General features: G+C 45.6%; 1 long non-coding RNA gene across 1 annotated transcript in view; it reads left to right on the top strand.

The window, feature by feature from the left end:
* The first annotated feature begins 1,148 nt into the window (after nucleotides 1-1,148).
* The window catches only part of LOC147579806 (uncharacterized), a 91,952-nt gene continuing 74,085 nt past the window's right edge, over nucleotides 1,149-19,015 (top strand). Inside the window, exon 1 of the long non-coding RNA XR_015251826.1 lies at nucleotides 1,149-1,286. This is a non-coding gene — a long non-coding RNA (uncharacterized LOC147579806). The remainder of the gene's footprint in view (nucleotides 1,287-19,015) is intronic.

Here is a 19,015-nt window from a genome sequence, read left to right as displayed (position 1 = left end):
CAGTGAAGAAATGGGCAGAAGACATGAATAGACACTTTCCCAAAGAAGACATCCAGGTGGCCAACAGACACATGAATAGATGCTCAATGTCACTCATCATCAGGGAAATACAAATAAAAACCACACTGAGAGACCACGTCACACCGGTCAGAGTGGCTAACATTAACAACTCAGGAAGCTACAGATGCTGGCGAGGATGTGGAGAAACGGGAACCCTCTTACACTGTTGGTGGGAATGCAAACTGGTGCAGCCGCTCTGGAAAATAGGGTGGAGGTTTCCCAAAAAATTAAAAATAGAACTACCCTACGACCCAGCAATAGCACTACTAGGAATTTATCCAAGGGATACAGGAGTGCTGATGCATAGGGGCACATGTACCCCAATGTTTATAGCAGCACTTTCAACAATAGCCAAAGTATGGAAAGAGCCTAAATGTCCATCAGCTGATGAGAGGATAAAGAAGATGTGGTTTATATACACGATGGAATACTACTTGGCAATGAGATAGAATGAAATCGTCATTTGCAGCAACGTGGATGGAACTGGAAGGTACTATGCTGAGTGAAATAAGTCAGTCAGAGAAAGACAGATATCATGTTTTCACTCATGTGGATCTTGAGAAACTTAACAGAAGACCGTGGGGGAAGGGAAGGGGAAAAAATAGTTACAAACAGAGAGGGAGGGAGGCAAACCATAAGAGGCTCTTAAATACAGAGAACAAACTGAGGGTGAATGGGGGGTGGGGGAGAGGGGAAAATGGGTGATGGGCATTGAGTAGGGCTCTTGTTGGGATGAGAATCTACCCTATGGGAATCTACCCCCAAAACCAAGAGCACACTTTACACACTGTATGTTAGCCAATTTGACAATAAATTATATTTAAAAAAAAAAAAAAGGAATACAAGTCTGATCCCCATCTGCTGGGAGTGCTATGGCTGAGAGCCCTCAGCTGTCAGCTCTTTTGGAACTACCTCAGTTGCAAAGAGCCACCAGTTCAAGGCCACAGCTGCTTCTGGAGTGGGTTATACCCAATGACTGATGGAAGCCAGGATATAAAGTTCTACCCCCTCACCCCAACACAGGTTAACCTGGAAATGTCATCTCAGCTTCAATATTCCTGCTTCCATCCCTCCCTCTCCTCAGGTGTTGTTGATTCCCAGAGCCAATAACAAACCCAACCTGCGAGTGCAGTTGCCATGCAGGGTCTGGGGGAGCAGATGAAAGGCTAGCATTTGGGAGCTGGATCACCATTGCCTGGAGGGCAGCGAGGACCGTGTCAATAAAGGTAGGTGGAGTGGTGCAAGGTTTAATGTGTGGGGGACTTGGGTTGTACACCAGTGGACAAGAATGGATTAGCTGGTGCAATGTATGAGCATTCGAGAAATAATGAGGTAAACAGTAGCCAGGAAGGCAGTGGAATTAGGTAGCTGTTGTTAAGTGTTGATTTGTGGCCCCTCCACCCAGAGAGACTGCCAGGCTCTGTTGGTGCATCTACTCTTTCTGTTCTGGTCAGAAACTGCCTCTGTGTAGTAAGCTGGTATGGTAGGAGGGCTCATCTGGCTTTTCTTTTCTCAGTTACCACAGTCCTGTGTTGCTTGTTATCTGATTTCTGAAAACTGATGTTCCTATGTTTTGTCTGGGTTTCCAAGTTTAAGGTAGGAGGGTAAATCTAGGCCCTGTTATTCCATCTTGTCGAAGAGTGTAAGTCCTTTCTTCTTCTTTTTTAACTTACCACTTTATCAACACAAAGGATTGTAAATGAAAAAATAAAATGCTTGGTGGCTGAGGTGAGGGACAGTAAAGTAGTCAAAGTTTTACAGCTTAGCCATTACATTGACCAAGGCTTGCCAGGATTTTCAGCCAAAATTGATGACTTTTCTACCCTGTGGAAGTAGGTCTCTTTCCATAATGAACCTCACTGGAGACTGATTGGTGTCTCTGTGATTGAAATATGGGTCTCATTGGTAGGTTTGAGTACCCACCACCCACTTCCAACAGGGGGTGGCTGCATGTGCTGATGTCAGAGTTTTGTTTCAAGGATCAGGGCTATTCAGTCTGGGTAGTGGCTACCAACAATGTCTAGAGGCAGCAGGAACAAGAGAGTGTGTAAGATTGAAAAAGCCACAGAGGTGAGTGCGCGGTGTATAAAATGAAATTCAAAGGCTAGCCAGGAACCAGGTATACAAAGGAAGGAAGAAGGAGCCCAGGCCCCATGACTAATGCCTTGCCCATGCCCTGAGCAACAGACACATTTTTTTTTTTTTTTAATGGGAGAGTGAGTGGGTCCAGTTAAAGATGCAGAGTCAGGGGGATGCTGGAAGGACGGGCTTGAGGAGCTGAGTCTGACTCTTCTACCTGGAGTCTGACCTCTCCCAGAGAGCATCAGATTTTTGGTTCAGAAACCTATGAATCAGCCTGCCCGTTTCCAGGAGGGCCGGGAAGGGTGTAATTTCAGCGTCTGGAGCAGCTCTTCCAGAAGTGACTTCCTTAGAGCACAGTCCTGGGAGGCACTTTTCTTCCCTTGTCACATAAGCTTGGCAGACAACGCATTCTGTGTCCTCATCTTGAAGATGAGAACTTAGCAAGTTAAGCGTTCTTAGAAACACTGCAATGAAGAAAGCTATTTAATTTTACCTAGCTGTTTCCCCCTTTGCCCTGCCACAGGAAGCAGTAAGCTCCTCCGCGGTAACAGGCTGGGGCTGGGGGTACAGACGGTCCATAACTGGAATTATAAGAGATTGTGGATGGGTCTTTCTGTCACACGCACTGCCAGTCTGGCTATACTGGTTCTTGTGTTTCTGGACTCTATCTGGCTGTTCTGGCTAGACAGTGCCTTTGTAGGAGCAATTTAGCTTGACCTTTGTGCCAGAACAACCTGTCCGATGTCCCCCTCCCTCCAGCTCTTCAATGGTTGGCTCGTTCTTGCCTCAGCTGTCACCTCACCTGCTCGCAGTGGCTCTCCTGAACACCCTGTCTAAAGCTGGCCTCTGCCAGAGATTTTACTTCCTTTATAACGCTTCTCCTCTTCTGAAATTATCTGTTTATTTACTCGTCCTTCTGTGAGAATGCAATTTCCAGCAGAGCTGGGATCTTCTCTTCACCACAGCACGCCCATGGTGTAGACCTGCATCAGATGGCTTCATACATGATAATAGGTAATAGCCATCAAGCCTTACTGAGTGCTTCTGGGAGACAGGCATTGCTCTTGGAGCTTTCCCTGTGTTACCACGTTTTCAAGGTTTGTTCAGTAAATTAATGAGGGGAGACTCTCCTGTCCCCCCTTACAAATCTAGCCGACATCTAGTCCTACCCTGACTAGGAAAGTTCTGCCAGCACTAGCTCTCTATCACAACTACTTACTGCTTGGGACCCACAATGCATGTGCAGATCGTAACAAGTTGTTTCCTTTCTTAACAATAGTTAATATTTTTAAATACAAACTTTACAGCTTGCTTTGTAATGTTTATTGTGGTAGCTTTGCTGGGAGAAAATACTTCTGAACTGGGCGGCATTGTTGCTGAAAAGCCTCTCACTGGGCTGGTAATATCTAAATATGAGCTCTTTGGTGGCAAGAACTTTCAATCACTAGATATTCATTGAGTACGAAGCATGTGGCAGTGCTGGTCAAAGTGCTGGGGACAGTGCTGAACAAGGCAGGCACCACTCCAGACGCCCCATGCTTATATTCTAGAGGAGTTTTATGTCCTTCTGCACATCTCATGGTGTTAACACATGAGTGGACATTTATTCATTCACCTGTTTGCTCATTCACCAATATTTGAGTACCGGTTGGGTTCTGAGCACTGTGCTTGGTGTATGGATACAAGGGTATCAGTAGGCATCTAACTTACAGGACAGTGTATGAGGGGAGGGGACAGATAATCAAAAATTGTAAGTCCTATCAAGCTGATGAAGGGGTTGGATATAGTCTGGGGTACTTCATGGGGCTTGCTTTTTCCCAACAGCAGGAACAGAAGCGCCCAGGGTGGGAGGAAGCCATTTCTCTTGAGAACCCAGGGTAGGCTAGTGAGCCTGGAGCTCTGGAGAAGGGACATTATTAGTAGGGGCTGGCGAAACACTGGACAAACAGAACAAAGACTTTTTTCCAATGTAACTCAATCCTAGGCTTGCAGCAAATGGTTCCCCATCCCAGGTAGAGTGAGACTGGAGACAGAACTACCCTTTGAAGGCGGCCTGCAGCCTGGCCCCTGCTGGGTGTAGGTCCGCCAGTAGCTGAGGGCTGGTTCAGAGCGGATGCGGAGCAGCTAGCCGCCTCTAGAATAAATACCACCAAGGACTAGACTGTTACCCACTGCCTCCTCCGAATCCCTTTCCGCTTGCAGTGGGGCAGCTGTTTGTGCAAGTCAAACGTTGATTCAGCTGCCGGTGGGAAGGGGTTCAGGGCGGAGGGGGCGGGGCCAACGTCAGGAAGGGGGAGGGGAAAACTAGGGGGAGCCAGTAGGGGGAGGCCCACTCAAGGGTTAATTCCTCCTGTCTGTCTCTGCCCCTCTCGGCTGGGCTCTCGCAGACTGTATTTATAGATGGGATAATTGCCGAGGCTTTGAAAGCAGCGCGCTGGCAGCACGGGGCTGGTGCGTGGGGGTGGGGAGGCCTGGGTCCCACCTGCTCCTGGGGGCTGCCCCTCCCCCACTATCCCTTCCTCCTCAGGGCTCCTAACCAGACCCAGCTCCGGATGGGGCCTGACTAGCTGCGTGTTCCCCGGGTATGAAGTACCTCACATGTAATCTCCCAAGCAGCCCCGGGCAGTGCATACAATCACTTGCCCCAGCTCTTGGGCAGGCCTTTCCTGACCACCTTAGCTAAGAGGGGCCCTAGAACCTCGCCATACTTCTTTCATAGTACCAATGATAATCAGAAAATTATGCTGTTTATTTTTTACTTGTTTATTTAGTGTCTGCTTTGTCTCCCTTGTTTGCTGAATGCCTGGCCTAGAATCGGTCTTAAGTAAATATTTGTTGAAAATAAATGCTTATTTAACAGAAGAGGAATCTGAGGCTCAGAGGGGTGAAGTAATTCTTGGGGGTCACAGTGTGAGCAAATGGCAGAGCTGAGATTAATGTCTGGTTTGACGTCTTTAGAGTTTAGTGTCTTACTAGGGGACCAGGAGTCTCAAACACAAGGGCCAGGGTGTTGGGGGAGGTGGAGGTGGGGAGTGCACGTGTGTGTGTGTGTGTGTGTGTGTGTGTGTGTGTGTGTGTGTTGTGTACAGAACTCCCTTACTGTCCTGGATGAAGGCGGCAAGTGCTGTTCAGCTGTGGCTAATTGTTGCTTGGATCTTTCATTTTTTTAGTACAAGCCAGAAATCTGGATTTTTATGTGAAATTTCCTGGTTTTTAAATGCTGACAACAAATCCACATTAACACCCCCCCCCCCCCCCCACACACACACACCAGGAAACATGGGGCCAAACACAACAGGGCTGTAGGCTGGATGGGACATGCAATTTGCAGCCTCTGCCCGCCCCCTCCCCCCCATCACCTGCCCTGTACTGAAAAGCAGCATTGATAACAAGGACACTGGACTTTGGGCATTTCAAAGCCCTTCCTTACCTAATACTTCTCTAAATAGTCCTGATGTTCCAACAGGGAAGTAGGGGGGATTGCTGTACCCATTTTAGAGATTAGCAAACAGAGACCTGGAGGGATTGCTGTGCAGCCACAGGACAGTGGCTAAGATTCCTCACTCTGTGCCCTTTGCCTTCTAGCTCAGTGTTGTCTGCCCTGCCTAGGACCACCTTTCTCATTTCTCTCTCTATCCCAGTAGGGGGGAGAGAGAGGCTGTGGGGTAGATGGGGATGAAGAAACCCCACACTGGGCCACCCACAGGTTTTGGGGCCCCTCAACAGGAATAATTGCCAGCCCCATATAGAGCGACCTGAGCTGGCTCTTGTTTAGAGATGCAGTTATCAAAATATCGTCCTGCTGGGTAATGATAAAGCTTCATATTGCACTTTAATTCTGAGTGGGCTCGAACCAGCCTCAGTCAGCCCAGAGAGAGAAGGGGAATGCTTGGCTAGTCTTCAAGCTCTTGCATGGTGCAGTGCCTGCCCTATTCTGGCCCAGGGCCACACCAAGAGTAGACAGGAAACAGATGACTGCCGAGTGAATGAATTAATGAATTTCTGAGAGCCAGGCCATGAAGGGGAACAGGGAGGAGGACCTCTCCCTGTACTCATGATGATGATGACGATGTCATAACAATAACTAGCACTTGTTGTGCGCTTATATATTCCAGACACTGTCTTAAGCCTTTCCCTTGTCGAGGTAATCTGTAAACCTAGAACAGTGACTGGTACTTTGTAAGTGCTTAGAACAATGTTGCCTATTAATACTTGATTTAATCTGCACAACAACCCTAAGAGGGGGCCTTATTACTATGCACATAAGGAAATCAAGTCACCAAGAGGTCAAGCAACTTACTCACAGAACCTAGCCAGTAAGTGGTGGGCCCAGGGCTCAAACCCTTAACTGTGTGATCCCAAAGCTTGTTCTCTGACCTACTAGGGAATAGCAGAGGAGGGAGATTGCTGGAGAGCTAGAAGTGAGGAAGAACATCCAAGAGTCTGGAAAGGAAGGGTTCACGTGGGAACCAGGCTGAGGAAGGGCAGCACATGGGGGCCTCAAGCAGAAGAAGGGCATTGTGAGCAGAGGATCGGAAACACAGTTCAAGGCACCCACTCGCCAGCCCCTGTGTTTCCCATGTGAATTGAACATGATGCAAGCTGACAGATTCAGGATTAATTTAAAGGTTGCAGCTCTCTGAGTACCAGGTGGAAATTTGCCTGAAGCATGGCCAGAGCATGATTTGTAAGCAGGGCTTGACCTCAGCTGCCAGCCAGGCCCTGTACCCTCCATGCTTCTCCACGGAGGCTGGCAGGACTAGGGCCCCTTGCTGAGACAGGTCAAAAGGGTTTAAAAACAGGCAAGAAACAAGAGAACAGATCAATTTTTCTCAGTGAACTTAATGCTCTGTGAAGGAAATGTGTAATTATATGAACTTCTGTGTATGGGGAGAGACCTGTACCTGTCTGTTTCTCTGTCTCTCTTACCACTTATTACCCTTGGGTGGTCTGGAACCTTTTCAGTATGTGTACCCACAGCTAAGTAAAGGTGAGGACGAGCATGTATTTTGAATTTTTTCTTTTCTTCCCTTTTTTTTTTTTTTGCCCATTTCCCATAGTAAGAAAAACCTTTGATATCATCTTACAGTATACAAATACAAAATGGTGGTAGGAGCCGTCTTCACGATCCCTTCAGGCCTGGGAGGCAAATCTGCTACTGGGTGTGATGGGGGCCACGTCAAAGCCCAGCCCTCACCTTCAGGGTGGCTGAGCTGATCTAGTCATGTCAGGAGATAAGGGGGAGGAAGTGGTGGTTGGAGCCCTCTCCTTGAGCAAGCCAGGCCAAGTGAATCTGGGAAGAAGCTTAAAGTAAGATCAGGGTAGACTACTTTCAATTCTCCTTCCCTGCTTGATAGTCTGTAGTGACCAAGCTTTGGTCAATGAACTGTGGGAGTAAGACTGGGGGGGGACTTCTGAAAAGATGTTTCCTTCCTGATAAGTGAGACGTATGAAAGGGTAAAGTCTTTTTTCTTCTCCTGCTCTCTCTGTTCTGAATACTGTTCTGGATACTGTTGTATGATACGATGCTTGGGTGTGTGGCAGCTGATGAAGTTTTGGGGTGATGGGGGGGGTGGGTCCAGACCTGATGGCCAAGAAAGAATTCTTGAAGATGTCTTTGGTGCAAAAAGGTGATTTTTATTAAAGCACGGGGACAGGACCCGTGGGCAGAAAGTGCCGCACTGGGGTTGTGGTGGGTAACGGATTATATACCCTCAGATTGGGAGGGGTTTAGGGATAGAGTAATTCTTCAAGGTATTTTGGAAGCAAGGTTTCCAGGATCTTGAGGGGCTAGGTTAGTAAAACACCATTTATTACCATTCAGTAAAACCTTAGTCATGAGACCCTTCAGATGTATATCAGGGAGCCATAAGCTTGGAGTATGATTGCCAGCATATATCTTGGGGAAGTTGAGATAAAGGAAGTTTCCCAGGGAATTTTTATATGTTAATGTAGACTTACAGGTTCCTGGGGGGCAAGGATAATGTTAAGCCACAATTCTCTTTTGTCCTGGCAAGGTGTCATCATCCAGGCAGCCAGGCTCCTAGAGGGAGGTCCCTGTGCCTGTTTCAGGGACGTGCCAATGGGCTGTAGGCAGTAAGGAAATTTAATTTTCATTTGCCTTAGTTTCCCACATCACTATGGCAAGCATTTAAACCCCTTTCCTTTGTTCTTGGAGTGTCCAAGGAATATCATACATACTCCACCTGGGAGGGGGTGCTGTTAGACTGTATTTTGCCCTCAGCTTGCCCCACGCTCCCTTATCAGCAGCCACGTTGTGACTCTGAATGACATATAGTGTAATGAGGATGGCAGAGGCTTTATAGAACTAGGTCCCAAAGACATGGCTGAGTTGGGGTACTTACTTTGGGACTATCTACCTTTACTTGTTGTTCCGTAAGTAATAACCTTCTTTATAGTTTAAGCCATTGTTGGTCATATTTTTACTCCATGCCGCTGAAGTACTCCTGATTTAGAAGCATAAACCTGGAGGCTGTATTCCTGGGTTTTAGGAGGTCCAGACTCCTTGAACTGTCTTCTAGAATTGATGAGGGACCATAAGGCAAACTGAGAGCAAAGCATACCCAACACTCCACCCCCCAGGTGGGATATGTGTGATATTCCTCAGGTACTCCTGGCTGCCCAAGAATAAAGGAAAGGGGAAAATAAATGGTTAACTGATAGAGATTACAGTCATTCAAGACACATTCAAGTCTCCATCAGTTTACAAATATCTTAGTAAATTATAAGCAAAAGGCAATCTTATCAATAGCCTAATTTCCATAAAACTATAGACTCAGTTTCCTGGAGCTCCAACATCATCCTCCCTTCCATAGTGATGTAGGAAACAAAGGCAAGAAGGAAATGGCAGGTAAAATTAAATTTCTTTATAACCTGAAGCCCATTGACAGACACTTGAGGCAAATACAGAGTATAACTTTTCTCTAGTTATGGGAACCCCCTACTGTCATAATGTTAATGCCTTACTAGAGGAAAAACAACCTTAATTTGACAATAGCTAGGCCTCAGGTATCTTATGAGTCCTCTTTAGCATATGAAAGTCCTTCTGGAGGCCTACCTTTGTCTTTACCTTCTCCAAATCCATAGTAAGTAACCAGTCTTCACAACCCCAGGGCAGCTCTTTTGGTCCTGCCCCTGTGCTGTAATAAAATCACCTTTTTTGGGGGATCCTGGGTGGCTCAGTTGGCTGAGCATCTGACTTGGGCTCAGGTCATGATCTTATGGTTTGTCAGTTCGAGCCCCACATTGGACTCACTGCTGTCAGCCTGTCAGCACAGAGCCTGCTTTGAATCCTCTGTCCCCCTCTCTTTCTGCCCCTCCCCAGTTTACCCTTTCTCTCTCAAAAATTAAATAAAAAACATTAAAAAAATAAAATCACCTTTTTTGCACCAAAGATGTTCCAAGAATTCTTTCCTGGCTATCAGCTCTGAACCCCCACCGTTCCAAAACCCCATCAGAACCAGTGTTGGATGATTCAGACCCATGGGTTGGCTTGCATCTTACTTTTGTGTGAGGGTTAGTGTGGAGGCCTTGTGGTCTTGGCTCTGGATGTCTATTCCTTGGTGTGTTTTACTCTATTTGATTTCCTTAGTGCTTTCCCCTTTTTATAAGACAAATAAAAAATTGTCTTGAAAATGAAACTCCTCTTGCCCATCAATCAAGAAATGCCTGGGACGCCTGGGTGGCTCAGTCGGTTAAGCGTCCCACTTTGGCTCAGGTCACTATCTTGTGGTTTGTGAGTTTGAGCCCCGTGTAGGGCTCTGTGTAGACAGCTCAGAGCCTGGAGCCTGCTTCAGATTCTGTGTCTCCCTCTCTCTCTCTCTCTCTCTCTCTCTCTCTCTCTCTCTCTCTGTCCCTCCCCTGCTTGTATTGTCTCTCTCTCTCTCTCTCTCAGAAATATTTTTTTTTCAACGTTTATTTATTTTGGGGACAGAGAGAGACAGAGCATGAACGGGTGAGGAGCAGAGAGAGAGGGAGACACAGAATCGGAAACAGGCTCCAGGCTCTGAGCCATCAGCCCAGAGCCTGACGCGGGGCTCGAACTCACGGACTGTGAGATCGTGACCTGGCTGAAGTCGGACGCTTAACCGACTGCGCCACCCAGGCGCCCCTCTCAGAAATATTTTTAAAAAATAATAAAAATAAGAATAAAAAAAAAGAATGCTCTGACCAAGTGCATTGGAAGAACCACAGATATGGAGCCAAATCCCCATGGCCTATGGTGGGAAGGGAATGGGAAGAGGGCCTCTAAATAGCTAACTAACATTGATTACATACCTACCTATACCAGACATAAAAAAGCTTTTCTGGCAAAATTTTTTGTTAGATTCTCAATTTTATTCCACCAATCTATGTATCTAATCTTTGAAATTGGGAAGTATAAGTCTTCCAGATTTGTTCTTTTTCAAGATTTTTTGGCTATTCTGGATCCTTAGAATTTCTATATAAACTTTAGGATCAGCTTGTCAATTTCTGCAAAAAAGGTAGCTGGGATTTTGGTAGGAATTACATTGGATCAGTATATCCATTTGGTGTATATTGCCATCTTAACAATATTAGGTCTAGTGATCCATGACCATGAATGGGATAGCCTTCCATGTTTTTAAAAGTCTTTGTTAATATCAACAATGTGTGGTTTTCAGAGTATAAGTTGTATACTTCTTAAGTTTATTCCTAAGTATTTTATTCTTTTTGATGTGATTGTAATAGAATTGTTTTCTTAATTTCATCTTTAGATTGTTCATTCATTGCAAGTGTATTGTAATACAATTGATTTTTGTATATTGGTTTTGTATCCTACAATCTTGCCGAATTCATTTCTTCTGAGTAATTCTTAATGGGATAAGTATTTCTTTTTCTTCTTAATTCTACCTGTTTCTGAACTCCAAGCCTTCTGAGATAACTTTGGTTTCCTAAGTGTTTTTTTTTTCATTTTTCATATAAATAAATAAAAAATTTAAAAGGCAAATAAACATGATGAAAGTAGACATTCCTCTGTTCTTTATTGGTTTCACTTTTGCTTTCAGTCTGGGAACTAGAATGAGATGGGGAATCCCTTTAGGTACTTGGGGAAGGAAGGAAAAGGAGATCCATTTACTGAGGGAATTAGAAGAGAAGGTTTGAGCAGAAAAAGGAAGCCAGAAAGGGGAAATACCCAGCACCATGAAACTCATTTCCTGAGGGAGTGTAGGGAAGCAAGCAAAAGCCCAATTGGTGAGACAAGAGTGAGAGTGGGTAAATTGAGGGCCAGGTTTAGAAAAAGGCACATCAGTGTATCTGTCACCAAGCTTGCCTGCCCAGGGTAGGGCGTGCCAGCTACTGTCCAGGAAGGACTCTGCTGTTGGTGTGGCTGGGAGCGGACCAGTTCTCCATATCTACATCAACGACTATTGCACATCTGTTACGTGTCTGGAACATTCATGGCTTCTTAAAATGATTCTGCAAGGTAGATCATGGTATTGATCAAGGGAATTGAGTTTCAGGCAAGTTCAGGAATTTTCTATTAGTGAAGGACAAGGTCAGAAGCTGAGAGGTGGCTTCTTTGACTTCTAAGCCTGCCTTCTTCCTGCTGTGCTGCATGATTTCCTGAGCCCTGGTTTGGGGAGGCGTGCTCTGCCCTGAAACTTTTAGGGCAGGTGAGTGTGCAGGTGTGTGTGCATGCTCCTAATCTGCTTGTATCACCATTTTGCATAGTATTCTCAACTCAAACTTTAGTACTAACAGCCAGAGTTTTCTACCTCTTTCAGTACTTTCCTAGGTACAGGTGGGAGAGTGCTGGGTTTGGGAAATGTGAAACACACCCTCTCGTTGGCCCTCAGAGTTCTACAACCAGTTCTTTAAGTCAGTTTGGAGATGAGCCTTCTCCTTTGTATTTGGGAAGACTGGCCTGTTGGATTCAGGTTTGGGAATCTAGAAGCCCCTGGCCATTCCACCAAGACCTTGACTTGGCTAATACTATTGGCCACCTGGAAAAGCAACTGGGACTTAGTTGGGTCTCAAATGTTTGGTGAATGTTAAGTGGATGGATTCTAGTTCTCACCCCAGCACCAGCATTGTTGGGGAGCTGGAATCTGTTAATGATTTTCAAAATGGGAGGCGGGTCAGGTCTGGCATAGATGGGGCTCCCTGTTGTAATAGATCCTACTTTCATAAGCTCATCTGTCTGTTGAGCAAACATATTTATTGCTTGCTGAGGAGGTACCAGGGACAGAACAGCCAATGAGTCTCAGTACTCATGGGATTTAGAATTTAGAGGAGCCAACAAACATTGTTATGAGTATCCAAATCCTGGGCAGTGCTTTTTTCTGTTGCCATGTGGCTTTTCTTGCCTAAATGACACCTGTCATCTTGCCTGTTCCTTTCTCTTTTTCCTTTTCCTAAGCTTTCCATGATACTTCCCCACCTCCTGCCACTCTCTCCTTCCTCTCTTGTCTCCATGCTGGGTGTGGGTTTACCTTTCTTTCTGTGACAGAAGCTTCCTACTCCTCCTTTCCGAGGATCTCCAGGCAAACTGTCTGCACAAGGCTCTTGTCAGTCTCTGGTGGAGCTCCTTCTGGTCAGGATGGGCTCTGCAGAGCACTTTCTGCCATTGAAAGGACAGTTCCAGGGAGAGATGCCATGGGATGGTGTCATCTCAGGCTTACTTGTGCCTGGGTGAATTGCATGTGACTGAGTTCCCACCCTTGGAGGGAAAACTGTTCTTATTTCCATCCCTGTCCTGTTCACTGAACCTGTCTTTGAAGAAGCACATTTTGCTGTCCAGCTATGGGGCCAGGCTGGAGTTGTGTGTTGCAATTAGTCCCCATCCCCATTCTTGTCCTGGTGGAACAGGAAATGCCTGTCAAATGATAGCTAATGACCTAGGGGATCCTAGAATCTCAAGGTCAGATGGAACCTTATCATTTATTCCAATACATTTCAAATTTCTTTGATTATGACTAGTAGTAAAAAATATATTTTATGTAGGCTTTTTACATGAACCAATATGCATTATGTACGTTTATTACATATGCTCATACATATTAAGTACATAAAGTATAACAAAGTTTTACAAAGCAATGCTCACCCTTAGTATGCTTATATTTTCTATTACATTTAAAAATGTTGACCCTACCTACACCCAGCTAAATTGGTTTTATGACTCAGTATCTCAATATTAAGTTTCAAACCACTGCTTGGGAAACACTATTTTATTTATTTTTTATTTTTTTTAATTTTATTTATTTTTTTTATTTTTAAGAGAGAAAGAGAGAGAGAGAGAGAGAGAGAGAGAGAGAAAACGGGGAAGGGGCAGAGAGAGAGGGAGACACAGAATTCGAATCAGGCTCCAGGCTCTGAGTGGTCAGCACAGACCCCAGTGGGGGTTTGAACTCACAACCGGTGAGATCATGACCTGAGCCCAAAGTCAGACGCTTAACCCACCCAGGCGCCCCAGAAAACACTGTTGTAATTTAACAACTCATGTCCTTTCTACTTGTCAGATAGTTGTGTGGTCTTTGTTTGGATTTCTCTGGTAGATAACTTGGTACCTACCTAGGAAGTCTATTCTGTCTTTGGACAGCTGTGTCTGTTAAGAAAATGTCCTTATGATATGAAATCTGGTCTTCTACCTACGACTGACTCCTTGTCCTTCCAAGTAAAAGCCCTTCAGAATAGTGGTTGTGTCCTCTTTCATCCCTTTCTCTTCCATAACGTAGTAGCTCTGGATCAGTGGTGTGCTTGAGCTGGTATGCACCAGCTTGTGAGAGCCGATTTCCAAATTTTTAGGAATTATGGGAGCTGATTGCTTTTTTTTTTTTTTTTTAATGTTTATTTACTTGTGTGTGTGAGAGAGAGACAGACAGAGTGTGAGCGGGGGAGGGGCAGAGAGACAGGGAGACACAGAATCCGAAGCAGGCTCCAGGCTCCAAGCTGTCCGCAAAGAGCCCGACGCGGGGCTCGAACCCATGAACCATGAGATCATGACCTGAGCCGAAGTCAGATGCTTAACTGACTGAGCCACCCAGGCGCCCCTATGGGAGCTGATTCTTAAAGTCATTATTAAAAATTAAATTCTATGACTTACAAATCTATTAAAAACAAAGGTACTAAGTACTCAGAACTCCTCACTTCTTGTTTTACTGCTTTGACTATTATTTACACTCTTCAGGTTACGTCTGTTATATCTGTATGGTGGAGATAAAGTTTTTAACAGTTTTTTTCTGTTTGAGGGAGAGATAGAGGGAGTGTAAGTGGGGGAAGGGCAGAGACAGAGGGAGAGAGAGAATGTCAATCAGGCTCCACACTGTCAGCGCAGAGTCTGAGGTGGGGCTCAAACTCACGAACCATGAAATTATGACTTGAACTGAAATTGAGAGTCGGATGCTTCACCAACTGAGCCACCCAAGTGCCCCTATATGGAGGAAATATTATAGGAAGTTGTGCTATTGCCCATCTCTTCCCAGCTCTGGGTTCAGTCATGTCACATTGGTAGCTTGATCTTGGCCATGGCAGGAGTATGTATACCAAGGAAACTGGCAGATACAACAGGGCCCTTCCTCTTAGAAAGCCGGTCATTAAGCATGTACCAGTACACCATTGCTCTGGGGTCATACTGCTTGGGTTTAATCTCAGCTTCAGCACTTGCTGGCTGTGTGTGACGGGCAAATGACTTAACATCTGTGCCTCAGTTTATTTGTACAGTGCACACTGAGGGTCGCTTTGAGAATTGAATGAATTAATGCATATGCAGTGCTTAGAACAGTGCCTGGCACATGGCCCTTTATAGGTGTTAGCTGTCATCTAGGCTTACTGTTGCAAGATTATTCCATTCTCCCTGCTGGGGTTCGGTTTCCAGGAGTCACTCAGCCCAGTCATTCTCCCTTATTTTGCTTTCATATTTGACATATAGTTTGTTGTCTTTTCCTAGCCAGATCAAGGGTCCCTGAGTAGGAGTGGTTGGCTTTTTCTTTGGGAGCTCTAGGTCCCAACCTTTAGCTGGCTGCAGGATGGAGGCTCAGTCTCACTGACCAGTGGAAACCCTCAGGATTCCCCAGGAGCCGTGTTCCCAGTGTAGTGTCCTTCTCCTAGTGGGGAGCTCCTAGGCTTGGCTGCTTGATGTGAAGATGAGAAAGGATTTCAGTTGAGGCAGCCCTGAGCTGGCTGACCACTGCAGATGGCCCAGCTGCCACCAGGCGGTTGGCCTATAAATCATTAGGTCTTACCCTCCCTGAAACTAGATAAAGCTGAAGCATAAACAGCGTCTTGTGTCAGTGATGAAGCATCTGGCTCCTCCCCAGCTCTGGACAAGGCCTCACGGAACTCGCTTAGGCCCTGATTCTTTCTTATGGACAGCTGCTGTGATTCTGAAGAAGCCAGGAGACTCTCCTGTCTTGAAATAGCTCCGCTTGTGCCTATATTTTATCATTAGGGATTTTTTCTTTTGGAGTAAACAGTGCTTTCTCCATAAAGTTCTGTTTTGAAATGGTGGTACCTTGGGAGACTGGCATATATTAAACATTTAAAATCTTAGTGTGAATGAACTTGTACATAAGCTACACATTGCTCCCTGCTCCACTGCTATCTCTTATCAAAGTGGGTATTAATTCGAAAGAAATGCTGGAGATAGCACTGTGTGTGTCGAATTACTAAACCTTGCTGTACTTTCAGAATCACCAGGAGAGCCTTTCACTTAATTAGAACAATTTTAATTTGAAAGCTACTGACCCTTACCCCATTCAAAGTAAATGTCACTCACGTAATCTCATTACTTAAATATATGTTTATATATATTAATAAGAAATAAAAAAAATTCCCCTCAACTTATCCACTTCTATCCTGGGAAGTCTTTAAAAAGTATAGCTTTCTAAGGTCCTTCCCTAAATATACAGAAATAGAATTTTCTGGAATCGAGTTTCGGAATCCTTATTAAAAAAATATCTTCTGGTGATTATAAATATGCAGACAGGTGTGCACCATTTCTCAGTATTGTATTTGATTCATTTCTGTATTCTCCAGCTCTCTGCCCAGGCTTGGTGCATAGTTGGCACACAGTAGGTGCTTAACAAGTGATGTTTACACTGAAAGAGGCAAGGAGTTGGGCAGACCTGGATTGGAGTCGAAGCTCTGCCAATTTCTGTGTACCCTGGGCAGGTGACTTCCTCCTTATCTGGGAAATCGGGAAGGTGATGTGCACAATGAGAAGGTTACGGGCCAGTGGGGTCGTCCCATCCCTTGTAGGCCTCCCCTTCCTGGGGCTGTCAGGGGAAGGAAGGCAGTCAATTGCAGGGTTTAGGCAAGTCCCAGAGGGGTTCTCTATTAATTACTCAGGGGGCGCTTGTAAGCGCCCTGAAGCACTGGTCTTATGACACTGCCTTTGGGCCACAAGGATGAAAAGCAGTGCTGGAATCGATCTCCTCGCTGCCTGCCTGTGGCTGGATTGATTGGATTCCTGCTTGATGTCTGCCATTAGGAGACCAACTAAAGCTAATTTCCAGCTCGATCTGCCCCAGGTCCTGAGGACCGGGGGTGGTGGTGGCAAGGAGCTTGCAGGGGAGGCCTAGGGCCCAGGCTGGGGGTGGCAGGGGAGCAGAGGGTACTGCCCTGAGAGTAGAATTGTTGGGGGGGGGGCGGTGTGTGGCCTGCCGGCTTCCTGTTCAGGGGAGGGAGCTATGACCGCCTTCCACACAGTCCCATTGTGTCTTGCTGACACTTGCTTCTTCCAATCCATTTCCATCCTAGTTTTAATAATCAAGTGAATGCATCTTCTTAAATATTTTATTGAACAGGGAGACTGGAGTACCCAGGGGGAGGGAGGGCTCAGGCCTCAGCAAGCATCTTTGCTCTGTGGCCTCTCCTTTTTTTTTTTTTTTTTTTTTTTAATGTTTTATTTATTTTTGAGACAGGGAGAGACAGAGCATGAACAGGGGAGGGTCAGAGAGAGGGAGACACAGAATCTGAAACAGGCTTCGGGCTCTGAGCTGTCAGCACAGAGCCTGACGCGGGGCTCGAACTCACGGACCGCGAGATCATGACCTGAGCCGAAGTCGGCCACTTAACCGACTGAGCCACCCAGGCGCCCCTGGGGCTTCTCCTTTTGGAAGAAGAGTTTGGGCTTGTCTTACCAGGATCTTGGTTCCTGGTGGAGCTCTGGGGCAGAGTGGGGAGATGGACAACAGTGAAGAGCTTGGCTATTCTGGATTTGGTTACTCTGGGCTCAGCTGTTCTGGGAATCAAGGCTCCCAGAGTTTGAGTGTGTTTATCTATAAAATAGGTTAATGATATCTGCTTTACAAGGGGGAAAGGATTCAGTGAGAAAACCCAGGAGAGGCACCTTGCACTGTTTTTGGAACATAGTAGTGGCTCAATAAATTGTTGCCATTGTAATTTTTCTTATTTTCCCCTCTATTCTAAGACCCCCCACCCCACTTTAATGTATTTGTAATCCTGTCCTGTCTTATAGCCGATGTGTTTATTTTAGGTGTAGTGTTTTGTTATCTTCCTCCCCTTAGAGCTGTTAAGTCAGTGATGACTTTTATAACTAAGAGTTTCTCAGACCTGAGAAAATGTGCTATCACAGACATTTGCCTCCCATCCCTCAGCTGGGACTGCAGTGATTCACAGATTTGTTTGGCCAATAACCTCTTTTTTAAAAGGGAGATTAGCAAGTGTTAAAAGTGTATTAGCAGCTAATTGAGAACATTAAGACAGCTTTTGAAGAAAGGGGAAGGTTTGCAGAAAAGTAAGTAGCTGGGCAAGGCCTCACATGGGTGGGCAGGAAAAATATTTAGGGATGTGTCTGATCTGGGAATCTCTAGAAGCCATGTCTCTTGTCCTATTCTACTCATATGCCCACCTCTGCTTTAGAATATTCCCTTTCCTTCTTTGTGGCTATCTGCCTTAGAGGCACCGCTAGAGTCTGCATGTTTGAGGGTGTTTGCCCATTTGTGACAGGGTGTCTTGGATCCCTGCACACAGATCAGTCTACACAATACATTCAATTAAAAAAAAACAATTTAGGGGCACCTGGGTGGCTCAGCTTGTTAAGTGTCATGATCTCACAGCTTATGAGTTTGAGCTTCATGTCAGGCTCTGTGCTGACAGCTCAGAGCCTGGAGCTGCTTCAGATTCTGTGTCTCTGTCTCTCTCTGCCCCTCTCCTGCTCATGCTCTGTCTCTGTGTCAAAAATAAAATAAAAACATTAAAAAAATAAAAAAAAACCGTGAGGAAATAGCAAAATAGCAAAAATTCTGGCCTCTCCATTCATAACTACTGCATAAGGAATTTGAAGCCGTCCTCAATTTCTAGTTTCGTGTATATGTGCGCGTGCATGGGCGCGTGCGTGTGCATGCATTGTGCTGTGCAATTACGGGACCTGATATTTTTGAGAAAATTTCTTGCTAAAATCATCCCAGAGAATTGACACCTTGCTATAGGCACCCAGCAATCAAAAGAAGGTTCTAAGCCCACTTTGGTTTCCGGGTGCTGGGCTGTGAGCAGAGTCCTTCTGCAGTCCTGCCTTTCATTGCCATGTTCCTGTCAGGGTAGGAAGCCGATGGCTGCTTTCCCTAGAGAGAGGCAATGTGGGTTAATGGCAATGCTGTTATTGATTCCACCACCACCGCTTGCTGGGAGCTTGGCACTTGTTAAATGCTAACTATGTATCAGGTACTATGTTAGCCATGTAACTTGGAATACCTAGTTTGATTCCCACAACATTCCTCTTAGGTTCCATTATCAGTACCATTTTGCAGATGAGAGGATAAAATCCCAGAAGACTTGCTTTGTAATTCCCAAGTCTGCCTGACACCATACTACCGAGTTCTGACTTCTCTGCCACAATCACTGTCTTCTAGCAACCCTGGAGAAGGGCACT

The sequence above is a fragment of the Puma concolor genome, chromosome B3 (assembly GCF_028749965.1).
Source record: "Puma concolor isolate L17-30 chromosome B3, mPumCon1.1.hap2, whole genome shotgun sequence".
Taxonomy (NCBI): Eukaryota; Metazoa; Chordata; class Mammalia; order Carnivora; family Felidae; genus Puma; species Puma concolor.
This window is presented reverse-complemented; position numbering and strand designations above follow the sequence as displayed.